Here is an 18,579-nt window from a genome sequence, read left to right as displayed (position 1 = left end):
TAGTCAATAAGCCAATCAGTACAGTGAAGGAAGCAATCTTCCTGATTGTTAGTGTAATAAGGAGTGATAGGAGAACCCTTCATCAGTGTGATAAACCCCAACAGTCACACTGATAAGATTATAGGACATCCCTTCTTCTGGCCTATAAAAGCAAGCTAGTCACAGTCTACGGATCTCCCAGCCCTTAAGGACTTGATCTTCACTTTTCTTTTAAACCTTCTTCTAAGGGACAGCAAGGAGGAAGGCATTTCTTTTTCTCTGACCATTACCAAGAATAGTAATGGTGACTGACAATAGAAGCACACAATAGTGGTATTCTAGACTGTGTGATTCTGGGGTGGGGTGGAAGGCAGACAAATTCCCTTCCCACTCCTTGCTGCAGTCTGCAGAAATTCAGGAATTCAAACAATCCCCTTCTTTACCCAGGAGGTTGGGGTTTAGGAAGTGTTTTCAAACTCCCTTCATATGCCTTGAACAACCATATGTTGTCTGCTTCTGCTATATGTTACCCTTACTATTCCTGGTACTGGTGGGAAGAGACATACTCCCTTCTCATCCCGTATAGTCTATTGCCAGGATCCCAATTTCCAATATGTTTTCCCAATATGTTCCATTGAGATAGCCTTCAAAAACCCAGTGTTGCCTGCATGTCAAATGAGGCATTAAAATAGGATTTTGCAGAGGCAAGATAGTGTTCAATCCTGTCTGGTTCCCTTACGCTTCTCTAGAAGTAGTAAAAGAATGGTGAGAAAGGACATAGTGGGTACCAAGAATCACACTTTTTAGTTTGATTACAAATATTAATTTAGCTGTTAGTACTCAAAATGTGAAATCGTTGTTCACTAACCAGCAAGTAGATACTACTAGAGAAATTGAATCACATCAGTGTTGATATTATCCCTATAAATGAAACTGTGAGACAAAAGGATCATAGGATCATAGACAGATCTAGAGCTCAAAGGTACTTCAAAATTTTTCTAGTCTAACTCCCTTGATTTACAGATGAAGGAACTGGTGCACAAGTAGGTTGAGAGACGAACTTGTACCCAAAAGGAATAATGAATCAGAGTTTATATTTTGTGAGACAAATTCAAGATTTGGTAAGTTTTGTCTTATTGTGTAAAAGATACTAGGTAAGCAAGAACTAGAAATAATCAAGAATTATTTGATATTCATTCTGGGAATGTAAATTACTAGGGGAAGGACTCCCTGTTTGACAAGAGAAAAATGGGAAGCAATTTAGCAGAAAGTAGGTTTAGACCAACATTTTACACCATATGCCAAAATAAGTTCCAAATGGATATATGACCTTAATATAAAAAGCCAAAACAAAACCCTACAACAACTAAAGGAAAGTGAAAAGAAAAGCTCTAATGACTATGCCTGTGGAGGGGAGGGGAGGGGAGATGAGAATGCTTAAACAAAGGAGAGAGATGATAAAAGACAAAATTGACAATTTCCATCATATGAAATGAAGAAGTTTTTGCACAGGGAAAAATAATCTGTTGTAATGAGGGGGCTGGGCCTTGAGGGTCCTGTCCTCAAGCATGCATAATACTCTTTTGCCTGTTGTATATTCCTGTAGAAGCTTGGTGAGCCTACTTCTGGAAATTCATGATGGGGACACTAATCACTTTGGAGCTGGTACTAGAATTGATATTGGCTTACTTTATGGTGATTTTAAGGTGACCCTTTAATTGGTTGATGAACCAGACCTGAGTGTGCACACGAAAGGCTTGAATATGCAAACTTTCTCTCTCCTCCGGTGGCAAGGAAGGCAAGAACTACTGTAAGCCTCTGGGGTGGGGGAGAAGTAATAGCAGTGGAAGCATCAGTGGCTAGTTACCTGCTGCAGGCCACCTTCCCTTTCCACTCAGCTATCATGTGGTCAACAAGGCATGGTGCCTCTGTTTCTTCTGTCTTTATTATGTTTATTCCTTCTGGATCTTAGACCAGTGAATACCAGACAAAAAAGACCAAGTTACAAATTTGTGATTTTCTAAAGGTTGAAAAAAGTCAACAAAGGTCCCATGAGCAACTGGAGCTGATAGTAGCAGTAGCCGAGTCTGATGAGGAACAAGTTTTGAAACCCATAAATCATTATGAAAAAAATTAACAAAATCAGATTTCTACTCAGTGAAAAATATAACAACTTCATCTTTCAATTTCAGTAATTTGTTGAAACTTCACCCTCTTAAGAGCCACCTTCCTCTGTATGTAGTAATAAGCTTTTGTAATTGGAGTCCATGTCTTTCCAAAGGTTTGAAAACAAATGACTGCTAAGGGCATGGCTTTTAATAAAGTTAATGATTTTGATAGTATCATGAAGCACAGCATCTAACTGGCAATTTTTTTGGCTATGAGTGCCTCCCGATGGATCGTGCAGAGAGTAAAAGTGATATGTTCATTGCCACCAACTTTAACTTTTGCTACAAATCCAACATTCTCTCCCATCATTACTCCAGCACCATCTGTACAGACTGCAATGCAATTTTTCCACTGTAAATCTTCATTTGTGAAAAGTTCATAGACTTTAATATATATATATATACACATATATATATATCTTCTCCTCTTGTGTGCCTTTCCAAAGAGTGACAAAACAATAATTCCTCATGTATGTTTCCTTCATAAACGTATCTTATATAAAGTAACAACTGTGCCGTGTTAGAAATATCAGTTGTTTCATCTAACTGAATTGCAAACTTTGGGCTGCCCTCATGCTTGGTAATAAGCTGCTGGAATTGGTCATTACTAATTTCAGAAATTCTTTTGGAAACAGTATCATTCAATAAGGGAATTTTACAAATTGCATCCCCATACTTTCTCCCAAGAACTATTTCTGACATTTTAATAGCAGCAGGTAACATGAGAGCTACTCCTATCACATACAGCTTTTTAGTTTTTGCAACTAAATAAGAAATTTCATAAGATGCAAGTAAACACTTCTCATTGACAGTAACAAATTTATCAAATCATTGTTTTTCTTTATTTGAAGACTTTAAAAGTCATTCAAAATATTCCTTTGGCTCATTGCTGTGCACTGTATACTTGGTATTAAGATGTTGTTTTAGTTGGCTGGTTTCATGCTCTTTGCAGTCAAAACTTCATTACAAATTAAGCAAACAGGTTTTTCCACACCATCATCATTATTAGAAGTAAATCAATATTGCAAAAATGATTCAACATAATTTCTTTTTCTTGTCAATTTAGGTATACTACCACCTGGTAGCAAAGACTCTGCTGCATTGCCATCAGTATTTTTACCTCTTCTGTCTAAATTTAGCCACTTATCCACAAACAAAAATATTTTTGTCCTAAAATATAAACAAATATTGCTAATAATTTCATAGGTAAATAATAGCTTTAGTGTATGAAATTACACTTGTTTGTGCTTAATTTTAGAAATTGATATTCACACATACACATACAGTGGTGATTCTGGAGAAATATTATTAAAGGGTTTCTGTCTTTACTTGGTGCAGTTAAACACTTCTGTTTCTGTAAAAGGAGATAACAGCAATTTTTAAAATCAAACATTCTAACACAATACAATCCAAAGATATACTAATTTGATACTTGTATACTGAGGAATGATGGTAGGAATATATCAAAAGTTTTATTTTCCATAATTAAACTATTATGTTTCTGTAAGAGCAGGAAATTTTGCACGAACAGCAAAAACACCTTACAATAAAAAATACAATAGTCTCAAATCTAAGCCAAGGTGTTTCTGGCAGTGTTTGTTGGCATTGCGTGGCATGACTCAGTGCAAAGTGTGCATGTTATGTGCCTCCTTTCTGGGTACCTAACCTGCACACATGAGTAGGGGTTGAGAGAGTGAGCACCCAGAGTCTATGTGCAAAAGAAAGATAAAATTTGATAATTATTAATTAAAGAAAAATACAACAGATTTCTCTGATATACAAGAGATCTACAAATGTCTAATACCAATGGCCCCAGGGAATAATGACCCGCAACAATAAAACCTCAATATGTTCAAAACTGAACTAGTTATCTTTCTTGCCAATTCCCTTTGACCCACACATACACTGATAGGCATATACCTACCCAAAGAGTTCAAATTTAAAGAAAAGCCACATTTACACTAACATATTTAAAAGAGAACTTTTTGTAGTAGTAAAGAATTGGAAACAAAGTACATGTCCAACAACTGAAGAATGGATAAACTAATAACAATAATAATTAACATTTATATAGCACCTATTGTGTGCCAGGCACTGTGCTAAGTGCTTTACAAATATTATCTCATTTGATTTCACAACAACCCTGGGAAGTAGATGCTATTGTTATATCCATTTTACAGATGAGGAAGTAGATGCAGTCAAGTGACTTGCCTAAGGTCTTCCTAACTCTAGGCCCAACGCTCTATCCATTGAGCCACATATCAGTTGTGATACATGAATATAATGGAATATTAATATGCTATAAGAAAGGAAGAATGCTAAGAAGCACAGGCAATCATACAAACTGATATAAAGTGAAGTGATTAGAACAGGAAACAACATATCCATGACTATAACAATATAAATAGTAAAAACAATAAATAGAAAATAATCAAAATTGAGTTCTGCAAAATATAATGATGTTCCTTGACTCCGAAAAAAAAAAAATCCAGCTATGAGAGGGTACGTCTCCCTGCTTCTTTTCAGAAGCTGTGGAATAAAATAGAAGCTGTGCATACAGAATATGGATTATATTGCCAGACTTTTCTCCCATATTTATTTTTAATGAAAAATAATGTACTATTTACACATAAACCAATCATACACAAAATAAAATTAACACAACATATCGAGATATGTATAACTTCTAAAAATAACCATTTTAACCAAAATCAAAGTGCTAAGTTGTGTTTAATGATTGTTCATAATGGTTTTTCAACTACTTAAGCATTTTTGCTTTTATAATCTTCTCTTCTCACTGAGCATATTTTTTTAAAAAGAATGAAAAAAAAAGAAAATTAAAATAAAGCCCTGAATACATACATGCAAAATCTGTCAAAACATAAACTCCCACAATGACTATACATATTTTAAATGTATGCTTCTTTCTGTATTTTAAGTTAATCATCTTTCTAACAAGAAGTGGGTGGCATATTTCATTTTTATGCATGATTTGTCATCGCATTATTAGAGTTCAAAAATCTGTGAAAGCTTTCTCTAGAATGTTATGATTGTATAGATTCTTGTCCTAGTTCTTACTTCACTCTGCATTAGCTCATAGAAGTCTTCCTAGTTCCCTCTGAAACTCTGCATTTCATCATTTCTTATAGCACAATAAGACTCCATCACATTTATATAACACAATTTGTTTAATCCTTTTCCAATAAGACAGCAACCCTTTAGTTTCCAGTTTTTGGCTACTATGAAAAGAGTTGCTATAAATATTTTTGTACATATAGATCTTGTTCCTTTTTCTTCCATTTCTTTGGCAGTATAAGGCTAGCAGTGGGATAGCTGGATCAAAGAGTTTAGTACAGCTTAGTAACTTTTGGGACATTTAAAAAAATACTTTCAGAATGACTGAACTAGTTTCTGTTCTATAAGCAGCAAACCTGCCTTCATTTTAAATCTTTTCTTTTTCCACTTTCCAATTTCTTCCATCTTCTAACACTGTGTGCCAAAGAGTAAGGACTTTGACATGGCATAGTGAAAAAAAGAAAAAAAAAAAAAGCTTGGTGGCCTAGGCTCTTATCCCAGCTCTGCCACTAATTAACTGTGTGATCTGGTACAAGTCACTTCACAACTTTAGGCCTTGGTCTTCTCACCTACAAATAATGGAGTTGTCCTAAATGATCTCTAACCTCCCTTTTAACTCAGAAAAACAACCACCACACTATGACCTCAGGAAATTTGATTAGTGATCTACTAGCCATCCCAAACAATTATTCAGGAGACTGATAGGAGACAAGAGGAAGAGAGAAAAGTGAGTGATGAGGAAGACAAGAGAGGAGAAAAGTAGTGAGAGGAGCACCTTTATGTCCTCATCAGGAAAGGTCAGAACCACTCCTACAAGTGCTAGCTTGTAGGCTGTGGGCAAATCAGATAATCCTTCTAGCCCCAATTCCCCCTCTAGTTTAAAAAAAGAGAGAGAGAAAGAAAGAAAAAGGATAACAACATTTACCTCAAAGGGTTGTGAAAATCAAATAAGATAATGAAGGTATTGAAGAGTGAAAACCCTTAAAACTCCATATAAATGTCAGTTATAAATGAATGTCATAATGCACATCTGAAATGATTTTAAGACTATTTTATGCAGTCACTCAGTCTTATTTACTGTAGAGGTAGAATAATAAGTGGCTGCCTACACAGAATTTCAAATGGTGCTCAGAAGATACCCTTCCTTTTTCCCACATCCCTCATATCATCTTTACTCATCTGATTGGGGAAAAAGTGTCATTATAATGAAAAAAGATTATCTCCTAAATATTTGCCTATTTATAAATGATAGAGACAATAAGCCCATTCATAATTTCTTCAGTGGTATGGAGTTAATGGGTCAGATCTGGTAGAGAAGAAAGAGTGCTGAACAGACTTGAGGAGCTAAAAGACTTGATGAGCTTGGAGCAGAAATGGCTTTGTTGCAGAGACATCACCCTGTGGGTCTCAGAAGCTTCTGTTTTCTTCTGGTACATGTTGAAAGAAATGTCTCTACCAAAGGGAGCTGAGTGAGAAACATAAATCGAAAGTCCCACCTGAAGGAAAAAGTAGGGAACAGGGTGACTCTGCCTCCACAAAGGTGGGGGCCATCTAAGAAGAAGTAGGTAATTTTTCTGTTATGCCAAACCCCTCCAAGTCCCAGGCACGGCTACCCTAGGATCATAGATTTAGAGTTCACAGCGACATTAGAAGTCATCTTCTCTAACTCCCTCATTTTACAGATGAGACAAGTGGGACCCAAAGTAGTGAAGGTGACCTTTGACCTTTCCCAAGGTCACAGGGGTTTTAAGCGCTGAGTTTGACTTCTAAACCAATACCTTTCCACTTCACCACATTGCTTCCTGGTGATACATTAATTCAAAGAAAAAAGGTGATTTTACATTTTCTTTTAAGACTACAGTCAAATTGGGGATAATATGAACATAGTTTCTTCCTTTCAAAAAATATCACTAAGCATTTGTCTTTTGAAGTCTCAAAAGCAAGAATTTCTGACAGCACTGCTGAATCAGTTTCTGCTTTGCTTCTCATTTCAGCTAATGTTTAGTGAGGCATGACAAGCAGAAATTTGAAAGACATCAGTGAGTGGTTACTTTTGCATGATTAACACTGGCTTCTTGAGTAAGCAGTTCAAATGGGTTAGATTAAAAGATTCTAGAAAATGGGAACACTGAAGAGAGATGATTCATCCTTATCTGGAAAAATTGTTCATGCAAACCAATTGTAAAACTTTACATCGAGAGGATTCTTACCTAAGGAGTTACAAGTTTTTACTTCGAAATAGCAAAGCAACTACATTTCAGTAGAATCTTCTCATTTTGACTGTTATTTTTATGAAAAATAAATTGCTGAAAATATGATAGGACCTTCTGATTTGAAGATCCTCATTTAAAAATAATCATTAAGTCTAGTTGATTCACTTCTTCCTGATTAATAATAAATGTTCTTAATTTTTTTTCTTGATTTTTTTAACTGAAAGAGAAGCAGTATGGCAGAATGGATAAAGGGATAGCCTTGTCATCGAGAAGACTTTGGGTTCAAGTTCTGTTCTGAACACAAAATAATTCTGTGACCTTGGGCTAGTCACTTACGTCTCAATGCCCCCAAGTACCTCTCTAAAGACTCTAAGTAACAGGGAGTTTCCACACCAGTATTTCCATAGATCAATGAAATTACAGGTTATGACCAAACATATAATTAACTGAGTTCCTGTTCTGCTGTTCTGATTTATGTTTGGCCACTGGATCCAGATGGCTCTGGAGAAGAAAGTGAGGCTGGTGACTTTGCACAACCCTCCCTCACTCAAATCCAATTCACTTGCATCTTGTGGCATCACCTCCCTGATGTCATGGTCTGATTTGAGAAAGAAGGACAAACAGCAGCAGTAGCAGCAGTTAACTGGAACTGGTCCCTGTGCGTCTCAGATGGAGAGGCTGAGGAGCCTACTTTCTGGAAAGTTGTGACATGTGACAGGAGTTCTTTGGTGAGATTTGATTATTTATAGACATTCTATATTTTGTACCAGTCTGCTGATCACAGTGTTAAGAGAAGCTCTTTTGATTGGCTGCCAGAACTAGGAGTGCCTTAAAAAAGAATTAACAAGCAGAGCCTTGGACATTTATTCTATTTACGTACTTGATTTTGGTAGGTCTCTGATTCCTTTTCTGAGAATATCTGTCGAGAGGAAATGCTGGAAGTGGAGAAAACTTGGGCCTGTGAAAATGGGTCTTGGTTCTTTGCCTGCCTTGGGATTTCTTCTTTTCTTTTTCATGTGAGAGAGATTAATCAAGAGGTTTCAACCTTGTGATTTTCTAAAGGTCAAGAGAACTAATGGGAGTTGAGCTGACTTTTGCAATCATTTCAGGACCAATGTCCCCATGAGCAAGAAGAGGCCTTCAAGAGTGACTTTTGGGAGCCAGTCCTGATGAGACAAAGACTCATCTTGCAGCAATACCACTGGAATTTATTGAATTAGGGGTATGGCATTGTCAGATCTGTGCTTTAGGGAGAACAATTTAATAGATGTATGGAGGATGGACTAGAGAGAACAGAGAATGGAGGGAGAGTAAAGTGGAAGGGGACAAGCATTTATTAAGCACTGTGTGTCAGGCTATGTCTCAGGCACTGGGCTAAGCTTTTACAAATATTCTCATTTGAGGCAGGGAGACCAATCAAAATGCTTACACGTGGACTACTGCAGTAGCAACCCTAAATGCTTACATCAGGGTGGGGGCAATATCAGAGAAGAAAAGGAAGCAAATAGGAGAGATGTTGCAAAGGAAAAATTGGCAAAACTTAGCAAAAAATTGGATATGGGGGGTGGCAAAGGAGACTAAGGAGTCAAGGATAACTCCTAGGTAGCAAGCCTCAGTGCCTGGGAAGATGGTGGTACCCTCAACTGTAATAAAGAAGTTAGGAAGAGGAGAGAGTTTAGGGGAAAAAATGAGTTCAGTTTCAGACATATTGAGTTTAATATGTCTATGGCACATTCAATTTGAGGTGTCCAATAGATATTTGGAGAAATAAAGCTAGAGGTCAAGAGAGAGGTTAGAAGTAGATAAACAGATTTGAGAACCATCAGCATAGAGATGATAATTGAATCTATGGAAGCTGATGAGATCACCAAGTGAAATAGTACTAAAGAAGATAAGAAAAGGGCTTAGGACAGAGTCTCTGTTAGTGGGCATGACCTGGATGAGGATCCAGCAAAGGAGACAGAGAAGTAGTAGGCAGATCAGTAGGAAGAGAACCAGAATAGAAGAATGTAATGAAAACCTAGAGAAAGTATCACGGAAAAGAGGGTATATACTTGTGTCAAATAGAGGAAATAAGAAGGAAGATTGAGATGATGCCATTAGATTTGACCCACTGGTAACTTTGAAGAGAGTAGATTCAGTTAAAGGATGTCAGAATCCAGGCTGCAGACAGTCAAGAAGAAAGAAATGGAGGTCTTGGTTGCTTTCTCATGGAGCCTAGCCACAAAAGGGAGGAAAGGTATGGAACCATAGCTAGCAGGGCTGGGAGGATCAAGTGGGGTATTAACCCTGAAAATACCAAAGAGCTCACAGAGCTTTTAGACAAAAAGCCTTCTTTATTCCATTGGAGGTAGGAAACTAGACCCATGTGCCAGAGTCTCCTCTAAGACTGAGGACACCCCAGGCAGTGAGGCAAAGCCTTGATATAAATAGCTGTGGCTAGACAAAGAATCAAGCTGCAGGGTGTAACAGCAACAATGAGGCAAGTTTGCCTAGTGATAGATAAAAAGGCTATTCATAGCAGGGTTTCATGACCAGAATGTGGTTCCTGCAGGTACTTGTCCAAGCTCAGGGACCCCTGGGGCTGGTTTGAGCCACATCTGTGATTTGGCTGCAGCAGAGTTCATCCAGAGGGTGAGCTCAAAGGATTGTTGTTATGCCAAGCTCTGGGCAAAGCTTACTTGCTGGGCCTTAACTCTGGACAACAGGGTGTCTCCTAATGGTTTTAAAAAAAAAAAAGAGGAATGAAAAGAAAGAAGGGGTTTTGGTGTGGGGGTCCTGACAGGGGATCTTTTTGAGAGGGAGACATGGGCATTTGTGTAGGTAGTAAAAATGAAGATAAATGAGAGAGTGGTAATGATAGAGAGGGTCATCTACTGAAGAAAATGGGATGAAATTGGGTCACCTGTATATATGGAAGGGTTTTCTTTTGCAAGAAAAATGGCAGTCTCTTCATGTGAGATAGGGAGTAAAGGAGGAGATAGTTGCAGAAAGCATTTGAATAATGTGAAATAAAGAAGAGTAGGGAAGAGGGAGCCTCAGTTTTTTAATGTCAAATATGAGGAAGGTTTTCTGTGAGAAGTTGAGGAGTTGGGTAACTATGAGAGGCTTGAAAAGGGATGAAAAGACTTGGAAAAGACATTGCCATTAGTGGCACAGACAATCATTTAGGGAGGTGTAAAACTTCTGCCTTGTGATAGGGACCAGTTGAAATAATGTAAGATAAATTTGCCAGTGATGTTTCTCTATAAATTCCTTCTATAAGACATGAGCAGGAGTGAAATCAGAAGGTGAAATCAAAGTGAAATCAGAAGGTGGTGAAAATAAACTAAGGTTAAGATACGGCAGGATGAGATCAGTGATAGGTTAAGGGGGCAAAGGACTCAAAAAAAGAAAACAAGGTAGAATTGAACTGTTTCACCAAGGGGCCAAGATGGGGAAGGGAGCATGAAGGAGTGATAACTTGATAAAAGATGGAAGGGTAGAAGGATTGGAAGTAATGGGAAGAGTAATAAACAGGGTTAAGAATTGCAAGGGAGTGATGGAATGACAATAGACTGTGATCAGTTAAGAGAATTTCAAAGTTTATGACCATGGAAGTGTAACATATGTAGATGATGGCAAGATCAAAATCATCTCTGTTTGCAATTGAGTCCTTTATATGTTTAGTACTCTCCCTTTCCAAGCTATAGTAACTGAAGAATGTGATCTCTAGTCCCTCACCTCCCTCTTCCTTCTGCTACTAAAATAGCCCAGGTCTTAGAGGAATCTTTTTGGGGCAAGGGTGGGGGTGGGGAAAGATCCATTCTAATAGTCCTCTATTATGGACACAATGGGAAACTCCAAATAGCCAAGTAGAAGAATAACCAGAAATAGTAGAAGCTTTCAGAGATGTCCTGAATTTTCATGAGTCAGAAGGATGTTTAATGTCCTGGTCCTAGATATCTCAATAAAATTTTACTAATAAAACTGCCCCCTCCAAGGACTGACCATCCATCATCTTATCCGTTCCATATTTCAAAAGCCATAGTCAAAACTCCTTATGGAAAGGAGTATTCTCGCTCTCTGCTCAACTAACAAGGTAGCAGGTGTTCTGTCTTCTCCCATCATCTCCAGAATGTCTATTTGTGTGGATTGCCCTATTTGTCTTGATACCTGGTAAGGCACCAATTTATTTTCCTAGGTCTGTACAATGGTCTGATTAGGGAGACACATAATTAAAACTTGATATCAGCCTAGATGGGGCTGCCACTAAAAGACAGGCTTTAATTATACTTGAGATTAAGTAGTCATAAGAGGTGTAGAGTGGTATAAATCCAATCAATCAAATCTATATCTTAAAAAAAAACAGTCTCATCCTTTGCCATCCTCCATTAGGAACTGGCAATGGAAGGTATTCTTTATTGGACCAAATATGAAGAATTCCCCATTTTATCAACCTTAAAAAGGACAAAGGACAATAACTATCTGGTGCCTCTGGTTGATTCAACTGATTTTGTAAGAGTCAATCATTTGTAAATTCTCCCAGTATGAAATTCTGTGATAAATACTCTGCTTTGGCTCCACTAGATCACAGCCTCATTAGCTATTGTTTCCCTGATTCAGTGATTTCCCTTTACATTTTTCTTACAACCACTTAAGTTCCTTAGTGAAAGTTGGCCCAACTTCTGCCTTACCCATGGAATTAGTCACTCAACAGAGAAGTAATGGGGGGTGGGAGGAAAAGGCAGTAACAGAATTCTGCCTTGCTCTGATTCCCTCCCATCCACCTCTATCTTCACTTCTGTTTTTATTCTCCTCTCTTATAACCCTAATTTCTGTAAAATTTAAAGTCTTTTCCAGAGAAACTTCTGGCTTGGGGAGTATATCTTCAGGTTGTAGTCTATTGGTTTCTATCTCCAGCAGCAATGCCCTTTTCATTTATATTATATGATTAACAAATCCGTTAGTCTTTCTTCTGCCCTCAGTACCTGATCTTTCAAGATTAAAAGATCATTTTTAATCAATCCCTAATTGCATGACAGGCAAGTACAATTAATTTTTACTTTGCTGCATTGGTAATCCAACTTTTCCAATGAAGTTAATAGGAGCCAAGGAACAATTCTTCGGTATTAAGTGACTCAAAATGCATCATCCTAATCCCACAAGGTCAACGGGAAATTTCTTTTTATTCCTTTCCCCCAAACAAAAAGCTGCTTATTTATCAAACAAAATTTTTGCCACTTGGAACCAAAACTATCCCATCTGGCCATCATATCACCCATAGTCCCCTTTCTTTTAAGAGACAATTTCCCCACTTTAAAAATGGCTCTGAGGCCATTGCAAAAAATAAAAAAACCAAAGCAACCAAAACATTGCCAATTTATACCAAACGTTGTAGGCAAATCTAAATTAAACTAATCTAATAACTCAGGTCAAGTTTTAAAATGCAATAAGATACTGTATGGATCATAAAATATAATTAAAATTTTACTTAACAAATTGAAATAAATTTAAAGAATACAAGATTAAAATAAAATATTCTTCAGCTCCTTATACACAGTCAGCACAGCAGACAATATATATAGGATCAGGAAGTACTCAGGTAAAACCTTTGATAAGCATTCTCATTAGGGTAGGCTTCTTAAATGTCAAAAGTCTACAAAGCCAAAATGGCACCTTTACCCCTTAAAGAAACAGCTCAGTCACATGCTGCCAAAGCAATGGCTTGATGAGAAGAAAGGGGAAGGGAAGGGAGGGATCAAGGATGAAAAGGATAAAGGGGGGAAAGGACTCTGGCTAATGCCTGGTGGGGATGCAAATACAACCTGTTTTAGCAATGTGGCCAATTGCTTCTCTCCAGGAATAACCCAATAAAAGTGTCCCTTTCACCATCCACCCAAAACCTGTATATTTCCTAAAACAAGTAGCATCCTCAAGTTCAGGAGTTTGGCAGCTCCTGGGTTGGGATGTCCATTGCCCAGCAGGAAATGACCTCTGAAACAACCAAACCTCTTCACATATTTGAAGGCAACTACTATGTCTCCTTCACTCCAGGTGAAATGTCTCTATTTCCTTGCATAAACTGATATAAAGAATTATTGCGTTATAATGAAAAGAGAACTACTGGATCTGTAATCAGAAGCAGACAAGTTATAATGCTGTTTCTCACACTTGCTAGTTATTGTTCATAACATGGGCGAGTCACGTAGGTCTTTCTGAGCCTCACTTTCTCATGTATAAAATGAGACTAGTATTATCTGTTTTGTTTACCTCACAGACTTATTGTAAGGGACACATGAAATGGTGTATGAAAAGTGCTTTGTAAATTATAAAGCTCTACATATGTCAGTTATTATTATGTTAGCTATCAGTCATCATCCTTTCTATTTCATCCAAGCCTTTCTATTGACACTATAGCTCCTGAAAGCTAGACGCTGTAATGGATAGAGTGCTAGGCCTGAAGTCTGAAGTCAGAAAGACGTGAGTTAAAATCTGGCCTCATGTATTTACTAGCTGTGTGACCCTGGACAAGTCACTTAACCTATTTGCCTCAGTTTCCCCAACTATAAAATGGAGATGATACTAATGCCACCTACCTCTTAAAGTTATTGTCATGATCAAATGAGATAATATTTGCAAAGTTCCTAGAACTTAGGAGATACTTAATAAATGTGCTTCCTTTTCTGAAATGTGATGCTTAGAACTCAATAGAAAATCCTAAATATGGTGTGAATAAGGCATTATGATCACTTTAATACAACTAATCCCCACTTTTTGAAATAATATATTCTTGAGAAAAAGCATTATAAAGTTGAACTACTAAAAAAATGCCAATCCCCATCTTCTCCCTCAAGTTTTATAGGTAAAAGTAAGCAGTTACTCATTTTCTCCACCAGATGTCAATCATGAATCTATAAGTTGTAATGTTCACTAAGGATGCATTTGGCAATTCAGGAAATGAGAATAGCTTAAATTTATCTTTCATATGATAGAATTTTAGGAGAGGTGACCTGAGAGGTCAACTAGTGGAACCCTCTTATTTTGTACATGAGAAAACTGAGGACCTAAAATCACACAGATTGAGTAGCAGAGTCCAAATTCCTACTCAGATGTCACTATACCATAGCAGCTGCTCTTTAAAGTTTAACAAATCTTTTTATATCGTTTATTTCAAAACATCCTGTGTCATAGATAGTATACATGTTATTACCTCCATTTGATAAAAGAGAAACTTCAGGATCAGAAAGATTGAATGATTTACCCAAGGTCACAAAAATATTGTGAGAAAACTCAGATGCTGCCATTCTTAGTCTAAGATTTTTTTTTTTAATTTTCCTTATCGGGGGTGTTTAGAGACCAGTAGAAACTGGCAGATGAATGAGTTAAAGGTTAAAGAAGCAAATATAGGATGTTTTTAAGCATCAAATGAGCAAACTAGAAAAATTAAAGATAGCAAAAAGTAATACTTACATGGGGAATTTCAAAATAGAGATATGACATACATGAATACATCTGTGACCTCATTGACATGAGTATTACCACTCACAATGTAGATTTTGCAAATCATACTTTCTCATCTTGCTTTATTCTTGTCCATGTTCTCCCAAAAATTCTCCATAAAGAATCTACTCAACATGTCAGAGGCCTTCTTCTAGTTCAATGTTTTGCTCTTTTGTTTTTTTTTATTTTCACATCTTTATTCTTTTACCTTTTCCCTTCCTTCATTAAGCAAGCAAGAAAAAAAATACCATTAACAACATGTATAGTCAAGCAAAACAAATTACTTTATTGGCCATGTCCAAAGGGAAAAAAAATTCTCAATCTTCACTCTGAATCCATCACCTCTCTTTAAGGAGGTAGATAACATATTTCATAATGAATTCTTTTTTTGAGCCAAGGACTTCTCCAATAGTCTGGTAAAATCTATGTACCCTTTCTCAGAATAATGTTCTTAAGTGCATAAAAAAATGAATAGGTTTGGTTAAGAACCCCTTTTCTAGATCTTTTTATATTTCATGAGTACTTGGACAGGCAATTCCCTCAACATCACTGTGTGATTGTACCACCTCTTTTCTGATCATCATCTCCTCAATGATGTCCTTTGACCCACTTCTTGAGCATCAATCATTATTGGAAATGTATGGCAGCCTGCTTGAATTCACCTTACACAACTGTCTCTTGAACCACCAGCAACTCTGATTCTTGAGAACCACGGTGCTTCAAGATTTTTAATCATGCAGCATTATGGGGAGAAAATCTGTGATAAAAAGATGGGTTTTTCTTGCCAGGGAGCAGCTTGAATCTTCACAAATCTCACTAAGGGCACCAAAGGGAAACAAAAGTCTGAGGAGGCAGGCTAATTGGGATGATTCAGAAAGCAAAGACTCTATTCACTCAAATTTGTTCTTTTTATTTATAGTTTCATAGCTACTAGAGGGAAATGACTCTACATGTATTCAAAAGAAAAAATGAGATAATATTAATAGTTAACATCGACATAATACTTTAAAATGTTCAATGTATGGGGTATTTGATCCTCATAACAACCCTATAAAAAGTAGATAATGTGTAGGATGGTGCTTTGCTTGAAGTGAGAACATGATAAGTTTAACTGAATGGTTGATTTTTTAATTGTTTGGGTAAAGAGGGATTATACCCTGGATGTCATTCACTTACTTAATGATCGCATTTTATGACACTGAGTTTTGATACAGGGATTTTCCTGATCAACTGTCAAAACTAACATAGAATCCTTAATCTCAAACATTCCAATGGCTATAAAAGGGCCGGGTCTTTGCTAGAATGTGAGGTCCTTGAGGGGGCAGATACTGTTTCATTCTTGCCTTTTTGTCTCCAGCTCTTAGCACAGGACTGAGCACATGAAAAACTCAATTCTTGCTGATTGATTTTTGTTATTTTTAGCCGCTGATACTTGTATGCTAAAAATTGGTCTTCCAAAGCTTACATTTATACTTATCCTTTTCTATTTTAAACTTCTCCTGAGGACTTACTCCTGAATATTGGCTTTGTAATGGCAGTCAGATTTGACTTTTGAATGCCATGATGAACCATTTCATAGACTTAGTATCGATATTCATTAATTCCACAAGATTTATTGTCTACAGTCTGCTAGGTTTAGAAAAGCCTCAATGACTATCTAGTCCAACTCATACAGAAAAGGAATCTCCACTACAATATGCCTGACAAGGGGTCATACAGGCTCCTCTTGAAGACCTTCAAGGAGAGGGGAACTTAACATTTTTCCAAACAGCCCATTCCACTTCTGGACAGCTCAACTTGTTAGGAGGTTTTTTCTGACATTGAGCCAAAATGTACCTCTATGTAACTTCTACATATTGCTTCTTGTTCTGTCTTCTAGGAGTAAATGGAAAAAAAGTTTAGTCCCTCCTCCACATGAAAGCTCTTCAAATATTAGAAGACAAATTGCTGTGTCCTACACTGTAAACCCTACTTTGAGTCTTCTCCAGGCTAAATACGCCCAGTTCCTTCGACTGATTCTCAAAATAAATAGATTTAAAGCACTTTACTATGCTGATTGCCCTACTATGGACAGTCTCTAGCTTATGTCCTTCTTTAGCTGTGATACCCAGAACTGAATCAAACAATATAGATGAGGTCTGACAAGGGCACAGTATAGAAGAACTATTACCTCCCTATTTCTGACTTCCAGGATCTTAATTCAGCCCAAGATCTTATAAGTGTACTTTGTTACAATCACACTGATGATCCCCATTGAGGTTGCAGGCCACTAAAATTCCCTGATCTTTTTCAAATAACTAATATTTTACCATGCACTGGCATTTTACATTTTTTGTACCCCAGTGCAAAACCTTATATTTATCCCTTTTGAATTTCATCTTGTTAGATTAGCCCAGTGCTAACCAAGGGTTCTCAACTTGGGGTCCAAGAACTTGTTTATAAAAATATTTTAATAACTGTATTTCAACAAAATAATTTTCTTTTGTAAGCCTATATATTTTATCTTATGCATTTAAAAACATTATTTGAGAAGGGGTCCATAGGTTTCACCAGATTGCTAAAAGGGTCCAAGACATACACATATACACAAACACACAAATATTGAAACCTCCTGCTACATTGACACTGAACCAATAATAACTAGTCTTTAGTTATTAAAGACATCTAGCCCATGTTGAATCCATCTGATTGTATCACTGTTTTGATCCATATCTCTATATCTTATTAACAGAAACAGTATCAGATGTTTTTATCAAAAGCTCTACTAAAATCTAGGTAACATATCCACAGCATTACCCTCATTTACTAGTTTGGTAATTTTGCCAGAAAAGGAAATGAGGTTTTAGTTAATTTTTGATGAAGCCATGGACCCTTTCTAGATATTCACCAATATTGTCATTGATAATGTTTTCCCAGGAACTGAAGTCAAAATCTCTGGCTGTCATTTTCATACTTTGTTCTTCTTCCTTTCTTGAAAACTGAAACAAAAGTTTCATTTCTCCCATCATATAGTACCTATTTTCCATGCCCTTTTAAGTATCACTTACTTTGGCTTTGTAATCACATAATAATAACCGCTAACAGATACCACTTTAAGATTTGCAAAGCACTTTGCAAGTTATCTCATTTGATCCATGCAACTCTGTAAAATAGGAGCTATTATTATTCCAGTTTTATAGATGAGGAAACTTAGTCTGGGAGGTTAAAACTTCCTCAGAGTCCTGTAACCAGATTGTGAAGAGCTTTAAAAGCTAGAAAAATTTTGTATTTTATACTAGAAGCATGGGGAAGTTGCTGGAACTTCAGACTTGTGCTTTAGGAATATCAACTTGTCAGTTGTGTGGAGGATTATATTAGAGGAGAGAGACTGGGAACAGGTAGGCTACTGCACTAATCCAAATGAGAGGTGTTGAGGGCCAGAACTGGGATATTGGTCCTGTAAATTGACAGGAAAAAGATACAAGACATGTTGAAAAATGACTGGATATGGGGATTGCTATAGTAGGAGTTGAGGTTGACTCCAAGTTTATGAACCTGGTTGAATAGAAGGAGAGTGGTGCCCTCAGGCCCCTCAGAAAGGAAGTTAGAAAGAAAAGATGGTTGTGAGGTAGTGGTACGTGGCAAAGATAAATTCTGTTTTGGACTCGTTGAATTTGAGATGC

At 36.9% G+C, this 18,579-nt stretch overlaps 1 protein-coding gene across 1 annotated transcript in view; it reads left to right on the top strand.

Annotated features, from left to right (window-relative positions):
* Nucleotides 1-18,579, top strand: part of LOC114048285 (solute carrier organic anion transporter family member 4C1-like) — a gene marked incomplete at its 3' end in the record, with an annotated part of 141,591 nt that overhangs the window by 19,640 nt on the left and 103,372 nt on the right. The gene's annotated exons all lie outside the window — the stretch shown is intronic.

This window comes from Vombatus ursinus, unplaced genomic scaffold, assembly GCF_900497805.2.
Source record: "Vombatus ursinus unplaced genomic scaffold, bare-nosed wombat genome assembly UNPS02014792.1, whole genome shotgun sequence".
Taxonomy (NCBI): Eukaryota; Metazoa; Chordata; class Mammalia; order Diprotodontia; family Vombatidae; genus Vombatus; species Vombatus ursinus.
This window is presented reverse-complemented; position numbering and strand designations above follow the sequence as displayed.